General features: G+C 51.7%; 1 protein-coding gene across 4 annotated transcripts in view; it reads right to left on the bottom strand.

Moving 5' to 3' along the window:
* The window catches only part of ABCF1 (ATP binding cassette subfamily F member 1), a 1170658-nt gene that overhangs the window by 979810 nt on the left and 163336 nt on the right, over positions 1-27512 (bottom strand). The gene's annotated exons all lie outside the window — the stretch shown is intronic.

Genomic DNA, 27512 nt, shown 5'->3' with positions numbered 1-27512 from the left:
CCCCTGCCATAACTCTGGGTAGACTGCTGGTTAGTGTCCATGTAGTACCCTGGCCTTGGGAATAGTTTGAGCCTCTTTGGGAGTTTTGTCCACAAGACCGACGGAAATTGCCATTCCCTCTCTGGTTAGGGGGTTTGTTGGTTAGTTGCCCTAGGGACTTGAGTGTCTCGAACTCGTCGTTGGCATTCTTCAGCGCGTCCTCGACCGCCTTTCCAAAAAATAGATCCGGCTCCACCGGCTTATCTATCAATGATGCTTGGGTCTCGGCCTTGAAACCAGACTGCCATAGCCAAGCATGCCTCTTGATGACCGTGCTTTCAGCAATTAATCTGCCGGCGTTATCCGCGGCATCAAAGGTTGATTTTAAAATGCAACCTGACACGGCTCTACCCTCTGCCGAAACTCGTGCCAATTGGCTTTTTAAGGGTTCTGGGGCAGGGTCTATGAGAGCCACGACTTCTTCCCACTGGTGGCAGTTGTAACTAGCCAGTAGGGTGGTGGAGTTGGCAATCCTTGCCTGGTAGGCAGAAGTGGAGGCTACTTTCCTGCCCAAGCCATAAATCTTCTTGCTCTCCTTGTCAGGGGGAGCTTCGGACGATGGCAAGGGTGTTCCCGCCCTCTTACGGGTGTTTGTAACAACCAGGGAGTCCGGTTTGAGATGTCCCCTTATGTACAGTGGGTCAGATTGGGCTGCCCTGAAAAGCTCTTCATTTCTGGGGTTTACTGCCCGAGTGAGATTGGGGTTAACAAGGGAAGGGTCTATCCTCCTTTGTATTGACTTAAGGATAGGGATGGCCTGAGCAACAGGTCTCTTTTCTCCCACCAATTCCTCTGCAAAGTCCCTCTCTTCCTGAGCACCTTAGGTGTCAATGTGGAAGTGCTGTGCCGCTCTGGACAGGACCTCATTCAGGAGAGGCTGGTTGTCGACAGGGGAGTCGGTAACCGCGGGCTCTGTCTCTACCGGGGAATCTACCCTGTATGTATCTGGGTCGTCCTCCTCCTCCTCCACCTCCTCCTCATCATCATCCCCATAATAGCCTGTCCCAGGTTGTTCTTCGAACATGCCCACGTCTGGATCCTCACCAAAGGATGGATCTTCCCGATATTGAGAACAGGGCTGTGTATAGAAGAGGTCTGAAGACTGAGTTGGTGCTTCACCCCGGGACTTCTTACTTGGAGGTAATGGATCCTTAGAGCCTGAGGGAGTTGACCCTTCTGGGGTATAAGAGAGAAAGTGTTCCGGGTTTTTGGCGTAGAAATCTGCCAATGATGACATCCTTGACATTACTCTGTCTATGTCATCACTGGACCATTCCCTTGAACTGGGCTTTCCCTGTTTTATCCTGACTAGACCTACTGGTTTGAACAAGGGTCTTAGGGACAAGAGACTGAGACTTGTCCGTCTGTTTAGGTGGAGTACAATGTAGTTTAGGAGTGGAAGTAGGCTGGGACTGCTTACTTCATTGTTTTCCCCCCTCCCCGCAGGTGGAAGAGTGTTTCCCCGATTTTTGGGCCCCATCAGAGCTTTTTGATGCCTGGCGCCGAAATTCGGGGGTAGAGTCCCTGTCTCTGGAGAGTGTAAGGGATTCGGTAGCAGCCTTCGCGCTGCCTGTAGACGCCAACTCCTGGAGTGCGGCCTGGGGGTAGAGGTCGGCTTCGTCCTCCGACGACCGAACCTCAGTCACTAAGGGGAGCGAGGCACTCTTAGCAACAGTGGAGGGTTGCCTGGTGTCATGAGGCGATCTCGAACGCAAACGCCCAGAGGACACTGACTCGGTGGACCGTTCTCTACGTGCCTCTTTCCGAGAACTCAACGTGCGCGTCGAGTCTCAGTTGGACCTTTGTTTGCTGGAAGTGGTGTGGGTAGGGCTCGTGTCGCCGGGGTCTTCCCCACAGCTGCCCTGCCGGACAACCTTCCGAGGTCGGGGACTTGCACTTGGCTGTCCATCGACGCCACATTGCCCTCGCCGTCCGAAAGTACGGCGTCGCTGCCATCGCTGAAGGCACCCTCTGCGGCCATGGCCTCTTGTCGCCTGGCGTGGTGGGCCCAACGCTTTGTCGAATGGTCCTTAAGGCTCTTCGGTTTAAACCGACTGCACGCTCTGCAATTCGCCTCAGGGTGGTCCCTCGCCAAGCAGAGATTACACATGGCGTGTCTGTCAACCCAAGGATACTTGCGGTTGCACTTGGGGCAAAATTGATAGGGGGTACCCTCCATACGCACCCTGTGGCAGCGGGCTGGGAGTGTAGGAATATAAGTAATGTACCTATATTAATCAGAGTGTAGGATATGTGTCACCCCCCACTCTCCCTACTTGCAGGGCTGAGTGCAGAGGACTTCCGAGGCCCAAATCCGTTGCTGTAGTCCGACGGTTGAATTTTCTCCGATCCGGCGTGGAGTGTCGATGTTCGGAGACTCGACGTATAGGTGGAATAAACAGGGAAATATAAAACAATATTTGCAAAATCTGACTAAGTCAGGGAACTCCGCTCAGTGCTTCCGACCAGCATGGCGGAAAAAAACAATCTGAGGGTCCTAGACGCGTGAGGGATCATGGGTACAGTGGACGTCACTAGGGATAGTATTACTGGCACGCCCTGTGTCGACGCCCATTTTTGAGTTTCAAAAAACAAACTGTAATACTCCGCAGCTTCCACTAGATGTCGGCCTATGCACAGCATGTGATCTAAGCAGATTCCACAAGCCTCAGAAATAGATATATATGGAACAAGTTACTTACCTATAACTGTTGTTCTCCAGCATGGGTCTGGCATGGATTCACATGCTCATGAATATTCCCCGTCGTCAGGCTGGGAATCCTCGGTAAAGAAAAAATCAGTATCAGTTTCGTTTCTGAGCTGTCTTTCTTAGTAGTAACCAATCACTGATCTCTGGGTCATACTGCCACCAGCCAATGACTGCCCTCTCCCTAAGCCACTCCCCTGGCAGCCATCCTCAGATTTGGTAGCATGTAAAGTGGCAGTATGACCAAATGAAGAGCCGCAGAGGGGAAGGAGGGAGGGTTCGCATGTGAATCCATGCCAGACCCATGCTGGAGAACAACAGTTACGGGTAAGTAACTTGTTCCTTCTCCAGCATGGGGTCTGGCATGGATTCACACGCTCATGAATATAAGAATACATAGCAGTATACACATGCACAACCACGGGAGGTGGCAACAGGCTCAACATTAAGCAATACAACAACTCAACATTAAGCATCTCTTACCTCCTCACCAGGCTCACCTTAAGCGAACAGGTTGCGCAGCACTGCTTGGCCGACCCTGGACTCCTCCCTGGAGTCCTGATCGACGCAGTAGAATCTTGTGAAGGTGTGCGTCGACCTCCATGTAGCAGCCCTGCAGATGTCCAGCAGGGGCACACCAGAACGGAACACCGTGGTAGCAGCGATCGCTCTGGTCGAATGTGCTCTCGGACAGCCAGGAAGCGGTCGGTTTGCCAACCGGTGACAGTGCATGATGCAGCCAGAGAGCCACCGGGAAATGGAAGCCTTCGAGAGAGCCTTCCCTTGATTCACAGGTCCAAAGTTCACAAACAGTTGTGATGTCTTCCGAAAACTCTTCGTGCGGTCCACGTAGAACTTCAGCGCTCTAGCTACGCCCAGCGAATGCAGAGTCCTCTCGGCCTGCGACGAAGGCGAGGGGAAGAAAACTGGCAACACCAAGGGCTCGTTGAGATGGAAGTCCGACGGCACCTTGGGCATAAAGGAGGGGTGCATCCTCAGCACCACCCTCGTGTCGTGAAAAGTCAAGTATGGAGGCTTGCAAGATAGGGCCTGGATCTCGCCCACTCATGCGGAGGTGATGGCCACGAGAAATGCTGTCTTTCACGACAGGAACTTCAACGGCGCCGAATGCATAGGCTCCAATGGGGCCCCCCCATGAGCCTAGTCAGCACCACATTGAGCTCCCACGCCGGGGCAGGGGCCTTCACCAGCGGGAACGATCGGAATAGTCCCTTCATAAATTCCTTCACCAGGCGATGAGACCACAAGGACGCCCGTCCTGTAGTTCTGGTGTATCGGGAGATGGCAGCCAGATGTATCTTGATGGAGGCGTGAGCCAGTCCAGCTTTTGCCAGCGACAGTAGGTACGGTAAAACTTGAGGGGCCGTAACCCGCAGAGGGTTAATCTTCTGTGAACGGCACCAGACAGAGAACCTCTTCCACTTATGTCCATAGCACTCGAGAGTTGAGGATGCCCTGGCTTTTGCAAGAACCTCTCTGCAGTCAGCCGGGATATCGTATCCTCCAAACTCTAGTGCTGCAGGAGCCAAGCCTGCAAGTTCAGCGACTCCAGGGCGTGATGAAGAATGGCGCCTCCTTCTCTGGAGATAAGATCCGCGTCCGTCGCCAGCTTGATAGGTGGGGACGCTGACAAGTCCAGAAGGTCTGGGAACCAGATCTGTCTCGGCCACGCCGGTGCAACGAGGATCATCCTGCGCCTGGACCTCTTGAGCTGGTTGATGAGACGGAACGGCAACGGAGGGAACGCGTTCAGGAACAGGCCGTCCCAAGGGAACGAGAAAGCATTGCCCATGCTCCTCGGCTGTGTGAACCTGCTGGCGAACCTCTGGCACTTGGAGTTCGTCGCCATCGCGAACAGGTCGATCTGGGGTTTGCCCCCATCGTTGCACGAGCCGATCCACCTGGTCCTGGCGTAGTTCCCACTCGTGGCACGAGCGCAGCTCCCGGCTGAGTGAGTCAGCGATGGTGTTTTTTATTCCTGCCAGGTGGAAGGGAACCAGAAACATCCCCTGGCCGACGGCCCAGTGCCACAGATCCTGGGCCTCCTTGGATAGGGCTGGGGATCTGGTGCCTCCCTGCTTCCGGATGTAGAACATCGTGGTGGTGTTGTCTGTGAAGATCCTCACCAATTTGTCCTTGAGGGACGGAAGGAACGATTTGAGCGCCCAGAACACGGCTCGTAGCTCCAGGATGTTGATGTGGAGAGACCTCTCCTCCGGGAGCCAGAGGCCTCTTGCGTGGAGATCTCCGGTGTGGGCCCCCCATCCCTCCAGGGAGGCGTCCGTCGTCACCGTCTCCCAATACGCCCGGGTCTGAAACTCTGTGCCTGCCATGAGGTGCGCACAGGTACCCCACCATAGAATCGCCCGACGGAACTCCTCGTCAAGCGGGATCTTGTCTTCGAAGCTGCCCGCCGCTTGAATCCTGCGGGCGTCGAGGGGTAGCGGACGCATCCGAAGTCTGCAAACGGGCACAAGGTAGACGCATGAGGACATCATCCAGAGGAGGGACTTGATGGACCTCACCCTGGCCACATCCGTGGCCAACAGGTGCTGCACCTTGCCCAAAATGGCCTTTGTCCTTTCTTCCGACGGAGATGCCAATCGCTCGACTGTATCGAGCTTCGCTCCCAGAAACAGTGCCACCTGCGACGGAGCCAGGTGGGATTTGGGGTAGTTGATGGCGAATCCCAGTTCCGTGAGCAGGTGGACGGTCCTCGCCGTGTGTTCGACGGCGAGTTCTCTTGACCTTGCACGGATTAGCCAGTCGTCCAGGTAGGGGTAGACGTGGATCCCTGCAGGCGCAGCCGCGCCGCCACTGGTGCGAGGCACTTGGTGAACACCCTGGGTGCCGACTTTAATCCGAACGGCAGGGCTATGAATTGCTAGTGACGCCCCTGGAATACGAATCTGAGGAACTTTGTGTCCTTTTAGAATGGGGATGTGGAAGTAAGCATCCTCCAGGTCCAACGACGATAGGGAGTCGCCCTCCTCCAGCTGTCCCAGCACGTGCTGAAGGGTGACCATCCTGAATTTCTGTGCCTTGATGTACTTGTTTAACCGACGCAGGTCCAAGATGGGGCACCAACCGTCTGAGTACCTTTCGGTGCTCCCGGTGCCCGCGGACTCGCGGTGCTTGGCCTTCTGTTGGGCCCCCGTCACTGGGGTGCCCTCAGGACTTAGAAGACCGCTCAGACTTTTGCTTCGCCTTCTCACCTGCTGTGCTCTTCTCCAGCCAGGCGGCGAGGCGGGAACGAGGATCTTGCTTGGTCCGTTTCGACAGGTTCTTGCAGAACGCACAGTCCTTCTCCACGTGCGTCTTGTCCTCATGAAGGCAGTAGAGACATCTCGAATGCTCGTCCTCCTTGAAAAAATTTTGCAATCCGCATCCCGGGCAGCTCCTGAACAGCTTGGATCCGGGAGTCGAGCTTCCCTTGTCCTGGGCCATGTCCGTTGAGGTAGGCCTCAGATCTTCTGGAACCTCCAAGAAGCGTAACTCAACGAAAACTTCACCCTTGAGGGGCGTAGAAGAATTCCGAAACGGGTCCCCGTTATCGGAAGTGGAAACGGTGGAGCTTGAAGCTCGATTAAACCGAAAAAATGAGAAAATATCCTGAACAAGCGTGAAAACGCAGTAAAAGCTCGAGAGCTAAAGCACGAGGACTCCCAACACTTGAACCTGCGGTAAAAATCTGAGGATGGCTTCCAGGGGAGGGGCCTAGGGAGAGGGCAGTCATTGGCTGGGGGCAGTATGACCTAGAGATCAGTGATTGGTTACTACTAAGAAAGACAGATCAGAAACGAAACGGATACAGACTTTTTCTTAGATACACATGCTGTGCATAGTCTGACATCCAGTGGTCACTGCGGAGTATTGCATTTTCTTTTTCGTGGTCGAAAAGGGGACGTCGACAAGGCGTGTCTGTATCACTATCCCTATAGTGACGTGCAGTGTACCCACAATCCCTCACGCGTCGAGTTCCCTCTGTTTGTATTATTTCTGCCCTGAGGGAGCCTTATAGACGTGAGGGAGTACAGAAAAGAGATAAAAGGAAGTCTATGTTCCTTCCATCCGAGCGGGGAGGAAGGGTGGGCGCATGTGAATCTAAGCAGATAAAACCATCAGAAATGCTTTTACGGCAAATCATGCAATGTCTTCTGATGTTGGTTAATCTCCTTAGAATCACATGCTATGCATAGACTAACAAGCAGTACCCGGAGTTGGAGGTGGGTTGTGAGAAGGAACAGTAGAGAAAAGGTGTCTTAATACTGCTTGTCCCACCTGTGAATCAGATCTAGAGTGGGCATCTAGACAGTAGTGTTTTGTAAAGGTGTGTACAGAACTCCAGGTTGCCGCTTTGGAAATGGACTCAAGAGGGACATTTGGAATGAATGCAATGGAAGCCCCACTGCCTCGAGTAGAGTGTGCTCTTGGCTTGAAGGGTAGTTCTCTCTTAGCAAGAGAGAAACAGAGGGTGATCCATTGTACGATCCATCTAGATATAGTGGATTTTGAAACTGCATCTCCCTCTCTTCCTGCTGCCACCGAGACAAAGAACTGATTAGTCTTTCTCAGTGGTCTAGTTCTTTCCATATAAAACATAACAGCCCTGTGAACATCCAGTGTATGCAGGCTTTTTTCTCCCAAGTTTGAAGGGTTTTGAAAGAACGTTGGTAGTTCTATAGATTGGTTCACATGGAACTTAGAAATGAATTTAGGTGCAAACCTAGGGTGTGTGCATAGAACCACGTTATCTTTGTGAACTTTTACAAAGGGGTCGAGAATAGCTAGCGCTTGTAGTTCACTTACTCTCCTGATGGAGGTCATCGCTATTAGAAAAGCAGTTTTAAGGGTGAGGTCCTTAAGCGTTGCTTTGTGCATGGTTTCAAAGTGTGAGCCCGTGAGCCTGGTTAGTACCACATTTAGGTCCATCCGGGAGCTGGGTTAGCTATGGGAGGGTGTATTCTTTTAACTCCTTCCATTAAGGCCTTAATAACTGGAACTTTCCACCATGACACTTAAGCTGAGAAGCGGTGTATGCGGAAAGTGCAGCTAAGTGAATCTTAATAGAATTGAACACTCATCCTGAGTCTAGTAGGTGAGTCAGGTAGAGAACAATGTGTGTAGGAGAGCAGTCAACCGGGTTGATGCTCTTATTTCTACACCATATGACAAATCTTTTCCACTTGCTAGAGTAACAGTGACGAGTGTTAGGCTTTCTAGCTTCCTTGAGAATGTCCATGCATCTCTGCGGGAGTTGTAAATGACCAAATTCTATGATCTCAGGAGCCATGCTGCTAAATTCATGGTCTGTGGGCATGGGTGTAATGTCTTGCCCTTGTCCTGTGACAGCATGTTGTACGGGCAGGGTAGTTTCACCGGTGGAGACCGACATCTCCATCAGGTGAGTGAACCATCTTGTTGAGAAGGGGAGTCGGGGGCGGGGAAAGCGTAAACAAATTTCCCTGACCATGGTATCGATATACCGTTCCCCCTGGATTGGTTCTGGGGGTACCTGGAGGCGTAATCTTGGCATTGGGTGTAGTGTCTCCCCCACCCGTCCCGAGACATGGTGTACGGGAAGGGTAGTCTTACGGGGGGAGAGGGACATTTCCATTAGATGAGCGACCAGGGTTGGCGGTCCCACACAGGGGCCTGCAATTTCATGGTGACTTGTTCCTGGTGCATCATCTTGTTGAGTAGGGGGGGGGGCGTAAACAAATTTCCCTGACCATATTATCCAGAGTCCATTCCCCTTGGAGCGGTTCTGGGGATACCTGGAGGCGTAATCTTGGCATTGGGAGTTCTCCAGAGTTGCCAACAGATCCATTTCTGGGAATCCCAATTGTGTGAAGACGTCAAAGACAATGTCTTCTTGTAACCGCCATTCGTATTCTGCGGGTAGAGGGAAGTCTCTGCTGAGTTCGTCTGCTAACAGATTGAGTTCCCCTGGTACATGTGACAGCAGGACCATGTGTTTGAGAGCCCACTTCCAGATGCTCTGGGACAGCTTGGACAGTCCTGGAGAGTGAGTGCCCCCTTGCTTGTTCAGATAGTACATAGCTGTGGTGCTGTCTGTGAGGACCATCATTGAAAGCCTTCAGTGCTTTGAAGACCGCTAACAGTTCCAGCAAGTTTATGTGTTTGGATGCTACGCTCTGAGTCCAAACTCCGAGTGCAGTCTGATGGGATAGGTGAGCCCCCCCCCCTTCCTGTGAGGGATGCGTCTGTGGTTCGAGTGGCCTCCACTATGACAAGGTTTTCCTTCGGCCACCACCGTAGCGAGAGAACCAAGGCCTGCGGCCACCACCGTAGCGAGAGAACCAAGGCCTGCGAGACCACCACTAGATCGTCCCATTGTCCGCTGGCCTGACACCACTGGCTGTTGAGCCACTCTTGCATTGGACGCATGCGCAGTCTCTCGTGAGGTACCAAATATATACATGACGCAATCATTCCCAGCAAACGCATTGCTTTGCGCACCGTCACCTCTCGACCGGCCACATATTGAGGGATCTGAAACAGCATATTTTGGACCCTCTCGTTGTAGGGGAAGACAAGGCCGTCCTTTGTCCGAATTAGAGCCCCTAGGAATTGTTTGATTTGGCTGGGCTCTAGGCTGGACTTCTCATAGATGAAGAAGCCCAGTCTGAACAAAAGGTATGCAGTCTTTTGGGTGTTTGAGAAGCAGGTCTCAAAGAATCCCTTGTTATGAGCCAATCGTCGAGCTAAGGGTATACTGGGATGGACAACCTGCGCAGGTGGGCCGCTGCCACTACTTTCGTGAATACCCTCAGCGCTGACGCTATGCCGAAGAGCAGCACTCTGAACTGGTACTGTTTGCCCTCTATCATGAACCTGAGGTATTTTCTGTGCGGTGGCAACATTAAAATATGAAAGTATGCATCTTTCATGTCCAGTGTTGTCATGTAATCCCCTTGCGATAACAGGGGGATTACTTCCTGTAATGTCACCATACGAAATTTTTGAGGTTTTACAAATTTGTTCGCTGGGCGCAGATCTAGTACAGTGCGCATGGTTAAATCCTTTTTGGGTACAATGAAGTACACTGAATAAATACCTTCCGTTACCTGTGATAGAGGCACAACCTCTATAGCTCCTTTTTCTAGTAGCTGGTCCACTTCTTGAAGAAGGATGGTGAGGTGTTCTGGTGACAGGCGTCGTCCCCTTGGGGGTCTGTATGTCGGGGAGCGGTTGAATTCTATACAGTAGCCGCGGGCTATGGTTGATAGTACCCAGCGGTCTGATGTTATTCCCTCCCATGCTGGAAGAAAGGATGTTAGCCGGCCCCCGACCGGTGATGCATGGGAGGGGACCCGAATCTTCGGGTCATTTGGTGTTGGTGGCTTGGGAACTTCTAGGGGTGGAACCCCGACCTCTTCCCTTGCCACAACGCTGTCCTCTCTGGGTGTATTGTCCACTGGTTCCTTGATTCGAGGACCAGTTGCCTGCAGAGTACTGCTGCTGTTTCTGATGATGTTGGTGTTGGCCTCGAAAAAAGCGTCTGTTTCCATAACCTCGCTTGTTGGGAGGCCTTGAAATCTGATCTAGGATCTTAATGGTGTCGAATTCCTTTTCTGCAGTCTCTAGCACGTCATCCACCGCCTTCCCAAAGAGGTTGGCATCCTCTATTGGTTTGTTTATGAGAGATGCTTGTGTTTCGGGTTTAAATCCCGAATTAGGTAGCCAGACATGACGTTTGAGGAGGATTCCTTGGACTAGGGAACGGCCAGCAGTTTCTGCAGCATCTAGAATATTCTTAATGATGCTCTGGGACGAAGGTTCCCTCGGTAACCGTGGCCAGAAGCCGAGTTTTTAGGGGTTCAGGTACCTCCTCAATGTCTTTGCGTAGTTTGCTCCATTGGGCATCTGCATAACTAGCCAGTAAGGAGTTGTTAGAAATCCTAGTGGTAAAGGCTGCCGAGGCCGTAATCCTTTTACCTAGGGCATACAGCTTTTTACCTTCTTTATCTGGAGGAGCCTCGCTGGTTGATAGCGGGACCCCTGCCCTTTTTCTTGTATTAGTTCTAGTAGGCTAGGAGTCCCTTTCGACGGAGGGGGAGGTTCCTGCCTTCCTTCCGTCCCTTTCAGCGTTTCCCTGGCCTTGCGAGCGGTATTCGGCGTCTCTTTCGCCGTCCGTCTCTGGCTATCATTGGAAACAATACGCGCCAGGCTCTCGACGACTAAATGGTCTGTCGAGGGTTCCTCTGGCCTCGACGTTACAGGTGTCACGTCCTCTACACCGACGGGCGCTCGCTGGCAGGGCACGTTGTCTGGCGGTTTGATGATTGCGCCCTTATCTGGGGTAGCCCAGTCGCTGGTCGCATCTGCGGTTGCGAGGGGGGCTTTGGACCCTTACGGTCCGTGAAGGCTGCCGGTAGGACCTGCGTCTCCGTTGGCACTAATGTCTTCTTCGTCTTCGACGAGGAAGAGCCGTGGGCAGTGCGCTTATGTGAGTGCTTGTGTGTCTGTGTCGCCGGGGTGTTCATCCCCATAAGCACGGCGTGAGCCGAGCTTGTCGGGGCCGGGGACAGACGACGAGGAGCGTGACCGCTCCCTAGAGGGGTGTACAACCTCCAATGCGGAGGTCGGGTTATCACTTTCCTCTCCACTTTCGGCAGCGGCGGCGGGTGAGGAATCGGACCTAGACATGGAATAGGCTGTCCACCTCTTGACCCTGCGGTCCTTTAAAGTCTTGGGCTTAAGAAGCTTACAGGCCACACAACCGTCTTTTTTGTGGTCGAGGGGCAAGCAACGATTGCACCGTTTGCTTGTCTTTCCAGGTGAATTTGCCCTTGCAGCGCGGGCAAAACCTAAAGGGTGTCCTCTCCATAGCTGAGGGAACGGACAGGCGTGATAACAACCCCGAAGGAAAAGGTGGGGAAAGGGAAAGGAATTCTTAAAGAGATAGCAAGAAATATTCCACAACCCCACTCTCCCTACTGTTTGAGGCCGGCAAGGCCACGTGTTCGGCGACGCCGAAGGGTCTCCTCCGTCGAAGATCTTGTCGGCGGAGAACAGCTTCGTAGAAGGAAGAACTTAACGTTAAATAACGACCAAAGGTAGGGTGAGTATTTGCAATGTCTCTCGAGGAGCTCCGCCTAAAGGCGACCAATATCTGGGCGAAAAAAACAATCTGAGGGACCTCGACGCGTGAGGGATTGTGGGTACACTGCACATCACTATAGGGATAGTGTTACAGACACGCCTTGTCGACGTCCCCTTTTCGACTATGAAAAACAAAATGCAATACTCTGCAGTTACCACTAGATGTCAGACTATGTACAGCATGTGATTCTAAGCAGATTAACATCAGAAATATATATATATATATGTCTGTATTTTCCTACTGTATGCACCTATATCCTAACAACTGGTAGATTAGAAATTTTTCTAATACCTTTGTAACCAATGTAACCTGTGTACCAAGCTTTATGACATCTTACTGTCTGCGCCCCGATACCCCCGGGTCTGGCGCACATAATAAACAAACATATGGTGGAGATGTCCCAAGATTGAGCCTTTCTGTAAAGACATACAACAAGCCTTACAGCAAGCTTTTGGGGAGGAAGGGGACAAGCCCCCAGAATATGTCCTACTGTTGATTAGAGAACGGGGAGGAGCAAGGAAGCCCAAATCCAGAGAAAAGTCAAGAGTGATCCTAACCCTGGCCGCAATGACTGTCATTGCCCAGAGATGGAAGAGCAATAACATCCCCACTATGCAGGACTGGCTGCGCCAAGTGGGGGAGACAGTTGCTCTGGACTGCGCCACCTACGCAATGAACAAAGCACAGTACTTTGGGAGGGACTGGGGAGAGGTCATGGACTTCCTGAGAGAGGACTTCAGAATACAATGGTGCCCCTCAGCACCTCAAACTAGTAGACTTAGAGTGACTCTGAACTGAAGAAGCCTAGAAGAGGAAGGAACCTTTACTTGCACCAAGAGTGGGGGCTGAAGAAGCTCTTGTGTTGTCTGCAGGTTTTCGGAAAGCGGAGGAATAAACCATCGGAAGATGCAGTGGCTGTGGAAGAAACTGACTAAAAATGCGGCGGCTGTGAGCGAAAAAAAAATTCTTACTGAAGATAAGTGCCAAAGATGACTTGTCAGGTAAGTCTCTTCTGTGAACTATGGTCCTCTGACTATTCATAAAACTAATGTCTCTATTATCTCCTTCTTTTGACAGGTTCTGGGAGGAGAAACGCTGGTAGCGTTACCCCCTGTCAGTGGAGCAGACGCGAAGTGTGCGTTACAGTAGAGGCGGGGCTTAAGTAGCTCCCTCTGCAAATATGAGTAGAACAACGCTGCTACTTGTAAATGGATTTTGCGGCGGCCATGTTAAGTGTAAGTAATTACTGTTGAACACCATGGGAGCCTATGGAAGTGGATGGTGTAAATGCCATATGTGCCAGGCTAACACCCACCCTTGACCTGCTGATGGATATAATGTTCCCTAACAAGCCTGAATGAGGACTATGCTCACTGTGATCCTGACAGTCTGACTCAGAGGACAGTGATTGGTTTAGAGGACAAATACAGTTTTAAGTTAAAGTGAAACAGTTTTTTCTTTTACTGAGAATTCTCAGCCTGAGGACAGGGAATATTCATGAGCATGTGAATCCATGCCAGACCCCATGCTGGAGAATTATGACATGCATTACTTACCGTAAAAGCATTTCTGATGGTTGTATCTGCTTAGATTCACATGCTATACACATGGTCCGACATCCAGTGGTAACCGCAGAGTATTGCATCTGGTCTTTCAAGAATCGAAGGGCGTGCCTGTAACACTATCCCTACGTGACGTGTAGTGTACCCAAGATCCCTCACGCGTCGAGGTCCCACTGATTTTATTTTTTCTGCCAAGAGGGAGCCTTATGACTATTGTGAGTGAGTACAGAAAAGAGAAAGTGTTAAGAAGTCTACGTTCCTTCCATCCGAGTGGGGCGGAAGGGTGGGCGCATTCGAATCCAAGCAGATACAACCATCATAAATGCTTTTACGTTAAGTAACGCATGTGCGGAATTAAGCCCGGAGACAGGTGGATGCTGAAACAATTTAATCACTGATTGAAGGATAGCGTTATGCTTAAGGGAATTACTATCAAGTCCTCCCGGTTAACTTCACCGATGTCTTGGTCTTCCAAAGTATAACAACGTTAGTCCTGGTCTGGTCTTATCTTGAGGTGTCCGGATAGGCCCACCACTCTGGTTCTCCCCTCTCTCCTTTCTCCGTGTCCTGTGGAATGAGAGCAACCCATTAGTTTGGTGCCCTTTTATCATAACAGGAGGTTTAAAACCCCCTCCAATCACTGGGAGCCTGGGCTAACCCCCTTCTCATTGGTTCCTGGGACGTTGTCCCGCCTCCCTTAAAGGTTGCCGCCCCGGGCTGTCGCCATTCCCGTTTCCCTTGAGGTGGTGAGGGTTCACGTTGGCCATGCGGCCGTGGCCGCGTGGTGCAAGGACGCATCTGGACGATGGGCGTCCTTCTCCAGCCATATGTAGTCCTGGCACCATCAGAAGGAGCACGGGGGCGGCGATCCGGTCGCTGCTCTCCCGCGTCTTGGTACCACCGTGAGCACGGCTCCCCGTTCCCCGGGATGGAACCCAGGTGAGTGCTCCGCAGGCCCGCCGTGGCTGTCCACAGAGGCTTCTCGCGGCTCCGCCGCGGCCGTCTATAGCGGCTCTTTCCGCAGCGTCGCCGCGGCCGCCAGCACCGCGGCTGTCCTCGGCGGCTTCCCCTTTCCTTGCTATAACGGGAAGGGCGGGCATGGATAGGAGGGCGGGCATGCCGCCAGGGAGTCCAGCGTCTCTGGACTCGTGCGGGCTGAGTGCACGCCGCGGCACCACCCGAGGCATGACTCCACACATCCCCACCCCGATCCCAGGCTGTTCGGTCCAGGGTGAGCATCTAGACAGATAGTCCGCCACCAGCTGGAACCTGACAGGTCTGTGCAATGTGATGAAGTCGAAAGGCTGAAGGGAGAGAAACCAGCGGAGAACCCTCTGGTTAGTGTCCTTATGCTGAGCCAGCCACTGCAGGGGGGCATGGTCGGTATACAGGGCGAACCGGCGACCCAGCAGATAATACCGGAGTGAGTCAACGGCCCACTTGATGGCCAAGCACTCCTTCTCAATGGTCGAGTAAGCCGCCACGTGGGGCAACAACTTCCGACTGATGAAGCACACCGGTTGCAGATCCCCTCCTGTCTCCTGCGACAGTACAGCCCCTAGGCCCTGGTTGGAGGCGTCGGTCTGTAAAAAGAAATGTTTCTAGAAGTCTGGACAGCAGAGGACCGGGTTTGACGTGATCCGTCGCTTCAGGTCCGCTATGGCGTTCAAGGCACTTGAGTTGTTGGTCAGATTGGGATCTCCCTTGAGCCTTAACACCTATGTCAAAGGTGCGGCCACCGAGGAGAAGTCAGGGATGAATCTCCGGTAATACCCGATCAACCCCAGGAATGCTCTTATTTGTTTCCTGTTGGTGGGAGTCGGTATATCTCGTATAGCCTGGGTTTTGGACAACTGAGGTTTAAGCACTCCCCCACCCACTATGTGGCCGAGATATTTGATTTTGTGGGTTCCCATCGTAGTCTTCTTGGGGTTGATATGTAACCCTGCCCTCTGTAAATCAGCTACTACTAGTTCCAGATGGTCCAGTTGCGACCCCCAGGATTGGCTGTACAAGACAATGTTGTCCAGGTAAGCAGCAGCGTATCCAGCATGCGGTCTTAGTATGATGTCCATCAGCCTCTGGGACGTGGTGGGGGCCCCATGGAGTCCAAAGGGTAGAACCTTATATTGGTATAAGCCTTGTGGGGTGGAAAAGGCAGTTTTCTCCCTATCCTGGGTGCGTAGGGGTATCTGCCAATAGCCCCTGGTTAAATCCAGAGTACTTAAGAAATGGGCCGCTCCAAGGCCCTCCAGTAGTTCGTCCATCCGAGGCATTGGATAGGCTTCGTATCGGGACACTGCATTTAATTGTCTGTAGTCCATACAGAAACGGACCGAACCGTCCGGTTTAGGAACGAGCACTATGGGGGACGACCAAACGCTGACAGACGGCTCGATGATATCCATCCGTAACATTTCATCCACCTCGGATTTGATGATGTTCCGCCTGGCTTCGGGTATCCGGTACGGTCCAAGCCTCACGGGTGGTCCGGGGTCCGTTTTGATTACATGCTCAAGCACGTCGGTTCCTCCAGGTAAGGAGGAAAAGGCGTCAGCATAGGGGAACAGCCTGTTCCTAATGTCTGTCTTCATTTCGGGGGAAAGGGTGTCTCCCCAGTTGACTGCATCCAGGGTATTGGAAACGGTGTTCAGGATTTCTTCCGATTCGGGTTCCTCGATGCTCACAAAGGCACCCAGAAGAGGCTCATTCCATTTTTTTAGAAGGTTAATGTGATAGGCCTTTTCTGGGGTAGTTCGATCGGGTTGTTGTACACATCAATGATCTTGTAGGGCCCTCTCCATCTGGCTAAGAGCTTGTTGGTGCTGGTAGGCAGGAGTACCAATACCTGGTCCCCTGGGCTGAAGGTTCTCATTCGGCTCCCCTTGTTGTAATTTCTTTCTTGAGTTGTTTGGGCATGTCCAAGGTTGATCTGGGCCAGTGTACTTAATGTGGTTAGGTGTTCCTGTAATTCCTCTGTATACTCGGTTAAGGACACCTCTTCTGTGGATTCCCACTCCTCCTTAACCAGGTCCAGTATCGTCCGAGGTTGTCTCCCAAACAAGAGCTCGAAGGGAGAAAAACCGGTGGAAGACTGGGGGGTGTCTCTTAACACCATTAACACCAGGGGGATCGCCCGATCCCAGTTTTTCCCGGTTGGTCCCGTCACCCTTCTAAGCATTTTTTTGATTGTCTGGTTATATCATTCTACCAGCCCATCAGTTTGGGGATGGTATACTGAGGTTCTCAATTGTTTGATCTGAAGCTGTCCACATATTTGTTTTAGGAGGGTTGACATGAAATTAGTGCCCTGGTCGGTGATCATCTCGGAGGGTATCCCCACTCGGGCAAAGAACGGGATTAGTTGGTCGCACAATACCCGGGCCGATGTTCCCTTTAGGGGAAAGGCCTCTGGGTAGCGGGTGGCGTAGTCGACTACGACCAATAATTATTTATAACCGCGGCTGGCTGGTTCCAGGGGTCCCACTATGTCCATGCCGATCCTCTGGAATGGGATCGAAATGAGGGGCATTTTCTGTAGTGGTGCCTTGGCGGGTAATACCCCGCTGGTAAACTGGCAGGTGGGACGATTCTTGCAATGTTGGGCTACCTCCCCGTAAATGCCGGGCCTGTAAAACCTCTTTAGAAGATTTTGTTGGGTCTTAAGGGAGGCCATGTGACCCCCACAGGGATGGTTGTGGGCCAGTTGTAGTACTATGAGACGGTGACTCTTCGGTAACACCAATTGTTCTTTTACGGCATCATCGTCACCCTTATACCTCCGTATAGGAGACCATGGCGTAGAAGGAACCCTGGGCCACTGGCTAGGTGGGGTTCCCCTTCCCGGGCTGCCCTTTCCCTGGCCACACGTAGGGTCGGGTCGGTTAGGGTCTCTCCCCTTATGGTGTCCTCGTTATCTTCAAGCTTCCAATCGATGGGTCGGGTCATATAACTGGCCTGACACCATGCCATCCGGGTCCGCCTCTTTCGCCCTGGTAGGGGTTCCCGGGAAACAGGGTCCGTTCCCGTAACATCGGATTCGGGGGGGTACTTCTCTTCCCATAGGTCCCTTAAGGTCTGTTTGAAGTGGGGAAGGTCAGTCCCAATTACCACCGGGGTGGGGAAACAAGGTAGGACGGCAACCCTCAAGGGAGTGGAGGTTTCATTTAAGTCAATCACTACATCCTTCATTGGGTAACACTTGGTGTCCCCGTGAATGCATTGGATAGGTACCGTTACGTTAGATAAGCAGGGAGAGTTACTCACGGTTGGCGATATGGCCGTCTGCCTGCTGCCGCTGTCCAAGAGTGCACGTGATGGTCGGCCGTCGACACGAATGTCCACCACATAGGGTCCCAGGACGCCCTCCTCGTCTATTGGGTTCAGGTAACCGATGTCCATGGGTTCAACCGGTCTTCTCCTGGGACAAAACCGGGCTATGTGGCCCGACTCGTTGCACTCATAACACTGCGGTTGCTTGTAACCAGGTGTCGCCATTGGGGCCTTCTCTTCGCTTCCTGGTCTCTTGTCCTCTGGTCTCCTGGTGTTCTCGTCTGAGGGTTTCCATCTTATGGGTAGGACTCGGCTACCCCTAATCACATGGGGGTCGGAAATCGGGTTGGCAATGCGTGCTGATACTCCTGTGGGTGGTAGCCGGAAGTGACCTGCCTTCTGATATGCCGACGCAATGTCCACTGCTTCGGTTAGGGTGGGCCGATGGTGCTGCCTGACCGATTTCTGCATTTGCCTGTGCAGGGCTTCTGTGAACTGTTCCAGTATGATTTTATCAAGCAGGGGTTGGTTAGCGGGGTTTGGAGCCAGCAACCACTTCTCGGCTAGGTCTTTTATCCTATAATACAGCTGGCGTGGGCTTTCCCCAGCCCCGAGTCTGGCTTCCCTTAGCTGGATCCGGTAGGCTTCATCATCCAGGCCTAAACGGTCTAGCACTGCGGCCTTGATCTCTCCGTACGGCGTATTGCCGTTGGGGTTTACCGCCTGGTAGGCACCCTGCATCACCCCAGATAGAAGGGGGGCGACATACTGACCCCACCGGTCTGGAGGCCATTGCGAGTTCCTGGCTATGCGTTCGAAACTGGTAAAGAAAAAGGCAGGATCCTCCCCGTCCCTATACTTCTGCAGGAGGGCCAAGGGCACCAGTGGTTGGTTTCTCGTATTGGCTACTGCATCCGTGAGACGGGTTATGGTCTCATGCTGTTTGTCCTGTGCAGTGGTCTGTATAGTACCCTGCAGCTGGATGGCCTGTTGAAAGGCTTGCCGATCCGCAGCTGCTTGTGACTGCAGCTGCACAATCTGTTGCAATTGCTGTTGACCCTCGGTCAGGGTCTTTATCAATGCCTCCATAGCGCTGTCAGAAATCCCACCTTCGTCGCCAGTGTGGAATTAAGCTCGGAGACAGGTGGATGCTGAAACAATAATTTAATCACTGGTTGAAGGATAGCGTTATGTTTAAGGGAATTACTATCAAGTCCTCCCGGTTAACTTCACCGGTGTCTTGGTCTTCCAAAGTATAACGACGTTAGTCCTGGTCTGGTCTTATCTTGAGGTGTCCGGATAGGCCCACCACTCTGGTTCTCCCCTCTCTCCTTTCTCTGTGTCCTGTGGAATGAGAGCAACCCATTAGTTTGGTTTGGCGCCCTTTTATCATAACAGGAGGTTTCAAACCCCCTCCAATCACTGGGAGCCTAGGCTAAAGCCCTTCTCGTTGGTTCCTGGGACGTTTTCCCGCCTCCCTTAAAGGTTGCCGCCCCGGACTGTCGCCATTCCCGTTTCCCTTGAGGTGGTGAGGGTTCACGTTGGCCATGCGGTCGTGGCCGCGTGGTGTAAGGACGCATCCGGACGATGGGCGTCCTTCTCCAGCCATATGTAGTCCTGGCACCATCCGAAGGAGCACGGGGGCGGCGATCCTGTCGCTGCTCTCCCGCGTCTTGGTACCACCGTGAGCACGGCTCCCCGTTCCCCGGGCTGGGGTGGAACCCAGGTGAGTGCTCCGCGGGCCCGCCATGGCTGTCCACAGAGGCTTCTCTCGCGGCTTCGCCGCGGCTGTCTATAGCGGCTCTTTCCGCAGCGTCGCCGCGCCCGCCAGCAGCGCGGCTACCCCTTTCCTTGCTACAACGGGAAGGGCGGGCATGGATAGGAGGGCGGGCATGCCGCCAGGGAGTCCAGCGTCTCTGGACTCGTGCGGGCTGAGTGCACGCCGCTGCACCACCCGAGGCATGACTCCACAGCATGTCTTCTGAGGTTTGTTAATCTGCTTAGAATCACATGCTGTGCATAGACTAGTGTGCAGTACCCGGAGTTGGAGGTGGGTTGCGAGAAGGAATAGTAGTGAAAAGATGTCTTAGTACTGCTTGTCCCACCTGAGAGTCGGATCTAGAATGAGTGTCTAGGCGATAGTGTTTTGTAAAGGTGTGTACAGAACTCCAGGTTGCCACTTTGCAAATTGACTCAAGGCGAACATTTGCAATGAATGCTATGGATGCCCCAGTGCCGCAAGTGGAATGTGCTCTAGGCTTGAAGGGCAGCTCTCTCTTAGCAAGAGTGTAGCAGAGTGTAATGCATTTGACAATCCACCTAGAGATAGTTGATATGGAGACTCCGTCTCCTCCTCTTCCTGCCGCCACTGAAACGAAAAACAGATTAGACTTTCAAAGTTGTCGAGTTCTTTCCATGTAGAACATGACAGCTCTGCGTACATTCAGTGTGTGCAGGGTTCTTTCTCATAGGCTTGAAGGATTCTGAAAGAATGTTGGTAGTTCTATCGCCTGGTTCACATGGAACCTGGCAATGAATTTAGGCGCAAACCTAGGGTGAGTGCGCAGAACCACCTTATATTTGTTACAAAGGGATCTAGGATCGAGAGCGCTTGTAGTTCACTTACCCTCCTAATGGAGGTATAGCTATCAAAAAAGCAGTCTTATAGGTGAGGTCTTCAAGACTTGCCTTGTGCATGGGCTCGAAAGGAGCCCCCATAAGCCTAGTCAACAACACGTTTAGGTCCCATCCGGGAGCCGGGTTAGAAACGGGAGGGTGAATTCTCTTCACTCCCTCCATCAAAGCTTTAATAACTGGTATCTTCCACCATGACACTTTCTGTTGTGATGTAATGTAGGCTGAAAGTGCAGCTAGGTGCACTTTTATGGAGTTAAAGACCAGGCCTGAGTCAAGTAAATGAGTTGGGTATAAAACTCTGTGTGGGAGAGCAGTTAATCTGGTTAATGCTCTTTGAGTTGCACCAGATGACAAACAGTTTCCATTTACTGGAATAGTAGTATCTGGTGTTCGGTTTTCCTGCCTCCCTGAGAATGTTCATACATCTTTGAGGGAGTTGCAGATGTCCAAAAACTCTATGACCTCAGGAGCTAGGCCGCCAAGTTCAATGTCTGCGGGCATGGGTGAAGCGTCTCCCCTCTGTCTTGTGACAACATGTTGTACGTGCAAGGCAGTTTGACTGGAGGAGACAGGGGCATCTCCATCAGATGAGCGAACCAAGGTTGGCGGGTCCACATGGGGGCCACCGGTATCACTGGTTCCTGGTGCATCTTTTGCACGATCTTGTTGAGAAGGGGAGTCGGGGGTGGGGGGGCTCACTAGAGGGAGCGTAGACAAATTTCCCTGACCATGTTATCCAGAGTCCATTCCCCTTGGAGCGGTTCTGGGGGTACCTGGAGGCGTAATCTTGGCACCGAGTGCTCTCCAGAGTTGTGAACAGATCTATTTCTGGGAAGTCCCATTCTGCGAAAACGTTGGAGACGATGTCACTGTGAAATCGCCATTCTTACTCTCTGGGCAACGAACATTCTCTGCTGAGTATGTCTGCCAGAAGATGGCATTCCCCTAGAACATGTGATATCAGGAACATGTGCGTTAGAAAGTCCACTTGCAAATGTTCTGAGATCGTTTGGACAGCTCTGGAGAATGAGTGCCCCCTTATTTGTTCATATAGTACATGGCCGTGGTGCTGTCTGTGAGGATCAGGATCATTTTCCCCTGCAGTTGTGTCTGGAAAGCCTTCAGTGCTTTGAACACTGCCAACAGTTCCAACAGGTTTATGTGATTGGACGCTATGTCTGATGCCCAAACTCTGTGTGCTGTTTGTTGAAGCAGGTGAGCTCCCCACCATGTGAGACAAGTGTCTGTGGTTAGAGTGGCTTCCACTGCGGGGGTGGTAAAGGATTTCCCCTTCAAGAGTTTATTCCTTGACTACCACTGCAGCGATAGTACGAGGGCTGACGAGACAACCACTAGATCGTCCCACTGTCCGCTGGCCTGACACCACTGGCTGTTGAGCCACTCTCGCATTGGGCTCATGCGCAGGCACGCGTGAGGAACCAAGTAGATACATGACGCCATTGTTCCTAGCAGTCGCATAGCCTTGTGTACAGTCACCTCTCTGCTTGCTACATACTGAAGTATCTGAAACATGTTTTTTGGACCCTCTCGTTGAAGGGGAAGACGAGGCTGTCCTTTGTTCGAATTAGAGCCCCTAGAATCTGTTTGACATGACTGGGGTCTAGGCTGGATTTTTTTTATCGTTGATAGAGAATCCCAGACTGAATAAAAGATCTATCGTCTTTTGGGTATTTAAAAGACATGTTTCGTAAGAGTCCCCTGTTATGAGCCAGTCGTCGAGGTAAGGATATACCGGATAGATTGCCTGCACAGATGTGCTGCTGCCACCGCTAGTACTTTTGTAAATACCCTTGGTGCAGATGCTATGCCGAAGGGTAGTACTTTGAACTGATAATGCTTGTCTTGTATCATAAATCTGAGGTATTTTCTGTGCGCTGGCAACATTGAAATATGAAAGTATGCGTCTTTCATGTCCAGTGTTGCCATGTAATCCCCCTGTGATAGCAGTGGAATTACTTCCTGCAGAGTGACCATGCGGCTTTAAAAATGTGTTCGCTGGGCGCAGATCTAAAACAGGGCGCATGGTTAGATCCTTTTTGAGTACAAGGAAGTACACTGAATAAATATCTTCTTTTACCTGTGACAGAGGTACGATTTCTATGGCTCCTTTTCTCCTGTAGTGTCTAAACTTCCTGAAGACGTATACAAAGATGGTCCGGTGTCAGTCGTCTTGCTCGTGGAGGTCCGAATGTTGGGGACCGGTTGACTGTATTCAGTACCCGTGGGCCACGGTCTTTAGCACCCACTGGTCTGTAGTTATTCCCTCCCATGCCTGAAGAAACTAGGTTAGCCAGCCCCCGACCGGGGAGGCATGGGAGGGGACCCGAATCTTCGGATCATTTGGAACCTGAGGCCGGGGAGCCTCTGGGGGTAGAGTTCCGGCCTCTTGCATTGCCACAGCCCCGACACCTTTGGGGGTACAGGGTGGTGTACCTTGTGTAGAATTCCAAATGTTTCCTGATAAGAATTGTTGTTGAGGGAAACATTGGCCACGAAAAAGCCATTTGGACCCAGATTCTCTTCTTGTAGAGGGTCTTTGTGTAATCTGGTCCAGTGTTTTTAAGGCGTCATGCACCTTTTTTGCAGTCTTGAGGGCCTTGTCGACCTCCTCCCAAACAGATTGGATTCTTCCACTGGTTTATCAGCGACGCTTGCGTCTCCGGCTTGAATCCAGAGTTCCATAGCTATGCATGTCTCTTCAGGAGTGTACCCTGAGCAAGGGATCAACAGCTGTTTCTGCAGAATCCAAGGTATTCTTAAGAATGCTTTGGTTCACCTGTCTGCCCTCAGTGACAGTGGTGAGGAGACGAGTATGTAGGGGATCTGGAACCTCTGGTATGCCTTCCTGTAGTAAGGCCCACTGGGCATCAGCGCAGCTGGCCAACAAGGTATTGTTGTTGGCAATGCGTGTTGAGAACGCTGCTGCGACCGTGATCCTTTTCCCAAGGGTGTAAAGTTGTTTACCTTTCTTATCAGGGGGTGCCTCGCCTGTTGACAAAGGGACCCCTGCCCGCTTTCGTGTACTAGTCACCACCAGGGAGTCTGGGGTGAAATGACCTCTGATATACAGAGGGTCTGATGGAGAAGGCAAAAGTTTTTCTATTCGTGGATTGACACCTCTTGTGAGAGCAGGTGTTGATAAGGAGGGCGCCAGACGTTTTATGATTGAATTGAGGAGAGGAATAGCCTGGCTGGCCGGTGGTTTCTCCTTAAGGATGTCCTCCACGAAGTCAGCTTCGGGAACTCCATCTGTAGCAAATTTTAAAATGATCAGCTGCTTTCCGCACCATTATGTTAAAAGTCAACTGGTCATCCACTGGCGCGGGTTGTTGCCTAGTGGGAGTGGACTGGGGAAGAGTCCAGAAACAGGGCATCATGGGCTTGATGATCCGGGGACTGCCATGGTTGAGGGTCACCCACATCTGGGTTCTCCTCCCAGCCCTCTATGGGGTCATGCACGTCCTCAGGGTTGATGAATTCCTCATCCTGAGTGTCAGCAGGAATGTCATCCTCAGTTAGGTCGTAATTGTATACATCCTCTTCTAAAGAGGGGTCTAAAGTCTTGGAAATTTAGCTTTGGAGTCCACAGGGCTCTCATACCTTGGCGTAGGTTGTTCTGAACAAGAAACAAACCTGTTCAGCCTTTCCATACAGTTCTCAAACTTCTCTAGTCCAAACCGAGGACCTAGAATGGTCTAGAGGAGGAAAAAGGTCCTGATCGTGTTCACCCGTCAAAATGCATCAAGATTTTCATCTCATCGTCGAGAAAAGCCCTTCTTCGCCCTCAGAATTCCTCCTGAGTTACCGACAGAGGTGAGACGTCTGTGCCTCTCTTTCGATTTATGGGTGGGTTCTGGTACCCCCTTTAGGCCCTCCTTGGACCTCTGCGGATCTTTGGGCCTTTCCGTGGGCCTCGGCGCTTCCCCGTGTTGTACCTTCTGAGAATCGGCGGCAATACTAGCTAAGCTGCCGGCGACATTCACCACGGTCAGGAGGCGCGTAGCTTCAGCCTGCGATTGCGAGGGGATCCTCTTTGCCCGTGCCTTATCTTCTGCAACCGCCTTTTTTGGTGGAACAGGAACCCTATCTTCGCCGGACACCTTCTTGCGAAGTAGCTCGACGGAAGCTCGTATTTTAGGGGTAGCGCACTTCGTTTTTGATGGCCCGGTCGCTAGGCACATTTGCGGCTGCGCGGAGGACTGCCGATCCTGACGATCGGCGGGTGTCACCGTGCTTCCGGTGTACCCGTTGGCGCTGAAGTCCTCTTTCGACCTGGCCGAAGATTGACTTGGGGTTGTGTGCTTTGTGCTGTGTACATGTTCGTCTTCGTCACCGGGGTGTGACTTCCCCATAGCAGTGCCTAAGCCGTGCCTAGCGGAGCCAGGGACAGACAATGCGGAATGCGAGCGTTCCATCGAAAGGTCAACAACCTCCGGTTTGGAGGTATGATAGTTACTCTCGCCGTCGTCACATTCGGTGACTGCGGCAGTGGGAGAAAATTCGGCCTTTGACATACCGTAGGCTGCCCACCGCTTGACTCTACGCTCCTTTGATGTCTTAGGACAGAGGAGCTTACAAGCCGCACATCCTGTGTCATCGAGGGGCAAGCACAGGTTACACCGTCTGTGCCCATCTTTCCAAGGGAATTTGCTCCTACAATTAGGGCAAAACCTAAATGGAGTCCTCTCCATAGCTGAGGATGGGTAGAGCGACAAAGACCAAAAGGGAAAGAGGAAGGAAAGGGAAAGCCATTCTCAATCTGTATAGAAATGGCCACCCCGGCCCCACTCTCCCTACTGTATAGCCGGCGGAAGGCCCGGCCATGTGGTCGGCAGCGCAGACTAGATCACCGTCTGCTGATTTCTTGAAGGTCTTCGGAAGAGGTCTGTAACAGCCGTCGAAATAAGGAACGGATAGGGTGATATGGATATTTTATATAATTATTCGACCAAAGGTCGATGGGACAATAAGCAAAGTCTTTGATAAGCTCTGCATCAATGCAACCAGTATGCTGGGTGGAAAAAAACAATCTGAGGGACCTCGACGCGTGAGGGATCTTGGGTTCACTACACGTCACGTAGGGCTAGTTACAGGCACGCCCATGTCGACGTCCATTTTCGATTCTCAAAAGACAAGATGCAATACTCTGCGATTACCACTGGATGTCGGACCATATGCACAGCATGTGATTCTAAGCAGATTAACAAACATCAGAAACCGCGTTCGCTCTGTAATGTCTTCCTTCATCCCATAAGGGGACCCCCACTCTCCTGTGTGATCCTCCCATGGTGTACCAACCCCAGGTGCACTTTGGTACTGTGGCTGCACCGCCCTTCATTGCACCCCCCCACCCACCAATCGGAGAAGGGACGACATCCAAGAGTTCGTCACACTATCAACTCCACTCTCACAGCTAATGACCTAGCTGAAAAGTTTGCTGCAAACATTTCCACAAATAGAGACTAACTTGACCTTACTCACTCCCTCCTCCTACATTTTACACTCTGCCTACTCTACCATCCTCCTCTACCTCCATCTCCATCTCCCACTTTAGTCTTACTAATATTGAAGAAGTGCCATCTCTACTGATGAAGGCTAGTCCCTCTTGTGTCCCATTAGACAACCCTCTTGCTCCTCAGCGGCTAGTCAAGCCTATTGCCCCTTAATGGCCTTTCACCTAGCTGAACTCTTCAACCTGTCCTTCGACTGCTTGCTTTCCCTCTGTTTTCAAAACAGCCACGGTCATCTCCTAAAAAAGCAAGGGATTCCCCTGAACCTACCATATAACTTTCGCTGTGTCTCTCCTTCCGCTCCGCACTACTCTAAAGTGCTTGAAAGGGTTGTGTTCAACCTTCTTACCAATTTCTTAGACATCCACAACCTTCAAGCAGGTGTACGATCCCCTCACTTCACAGAAACTGCTCTCATGAATGTGTCCAACTTCATCGCCTCTGCTAAGCACTGCACCGTAGCCCAATTTTCCTTGACCCCGTCTGCTGCTTTTGACACCGTTGAGCACTCGGATCCCCTTATTACTCTCTTCTTGGGATTCGCTATTGAGCACTTGCCTGGATTGAATCCTACTTTGCACCTCGCCAATTCTCTGTCTCCTGGACCAACACCTCAACTCCCTCCTCTAACTGGGTCCATTGCTCTTTAAACTACATCTCTGCTCTTGGGGTACTAATCTTTTTTGGGTTCACTTACTATCTATTCGCGGACGACAAAACAGAGGGGCTCTTCTTCCCTGACAAAAGCTCTTGCACATCTCCAGTTCCAACCAGACACTCTGCTCTACTCTTCTTCAGCTACAAACATCGGCGTCATCCTTGTCCCTTCTAACACCTTCTCTACTTTCATCTCAAAACTGGAACAGCAGCTCGCTTCAACCTCCTAAATATTAGGAAAATCAGGCACCTCCCCTTCCAACACCGCCCCGCCAAGCATCTCTAAACCACTAGTATTCTCTAAACTGGACTATTGTGCCTGAATCCTCTTTGGTCCACCCAAATATTCTATCTGTCCTCTAGACAAGATTGTTAACTTCGCTACCAGGACTCTTAGTACTCCCTCCCTTCACACCTACGTTCTCATAACATCACCAGGCTGGATGGCCGACGATAGAAAACAGGGCCAGATTTAAATGTCTTCTCTTGGTTCGCAAATCTATCCACAGTACGGCACCACTGAATCTATCATCATGTATCTGACTCGTAATCTCCTCTCTGCCTAGACTACCCTTGTGGCTCCTCACCCTACCTGTGCTTCCTCTCGCTTCTGCTACTGTTCTGGCTCCACTTGCATGGAATTCTCTTCCCCAGGACATCAGAGAAACAGTCCACACGGATTTGTTCAAAACCAAATTAAAAGCCTACCTCCTCGCCTCAGAATTAATCTCTTAACCAACCTCTCATCTTCCTGCTAGCTAAACATTTTCCCTCAATCTATGTGTGCCTACTTATGTATTGTCCCCGGTGATCGCCCCATTTGCTGACCTCCACAGCCTAGTCAGAATAGCCCTCAAACTCATCTCTTTGCAAGAAGCTCCCTGCTTCCAGTAAAATCTTATTTCTCAGCTAATGTATGTTCTTTGTAATCAAAAGAGCATTGTTCCTCCTGTATA

Source organism: Ambystoma mexicanum, chromosome 13, assembly GCF_040938575.1.
Source record: "Ambystoma mexicanum isolate Mex_15411 chromosome 13, UKY_AmexF1_1, whole genome shotgun sequence".
Classification (NCBI taxonomy): domain Eukaryota; kingdom Metazoa; phylum Chordata; class Amphibia; order Caudata; family Ambystomatidae; genus Ambystoma; species Ambystoma mexicanum.
This window is presented reverse-complemented; position numbering and strand designations above follow the sequence as displayed.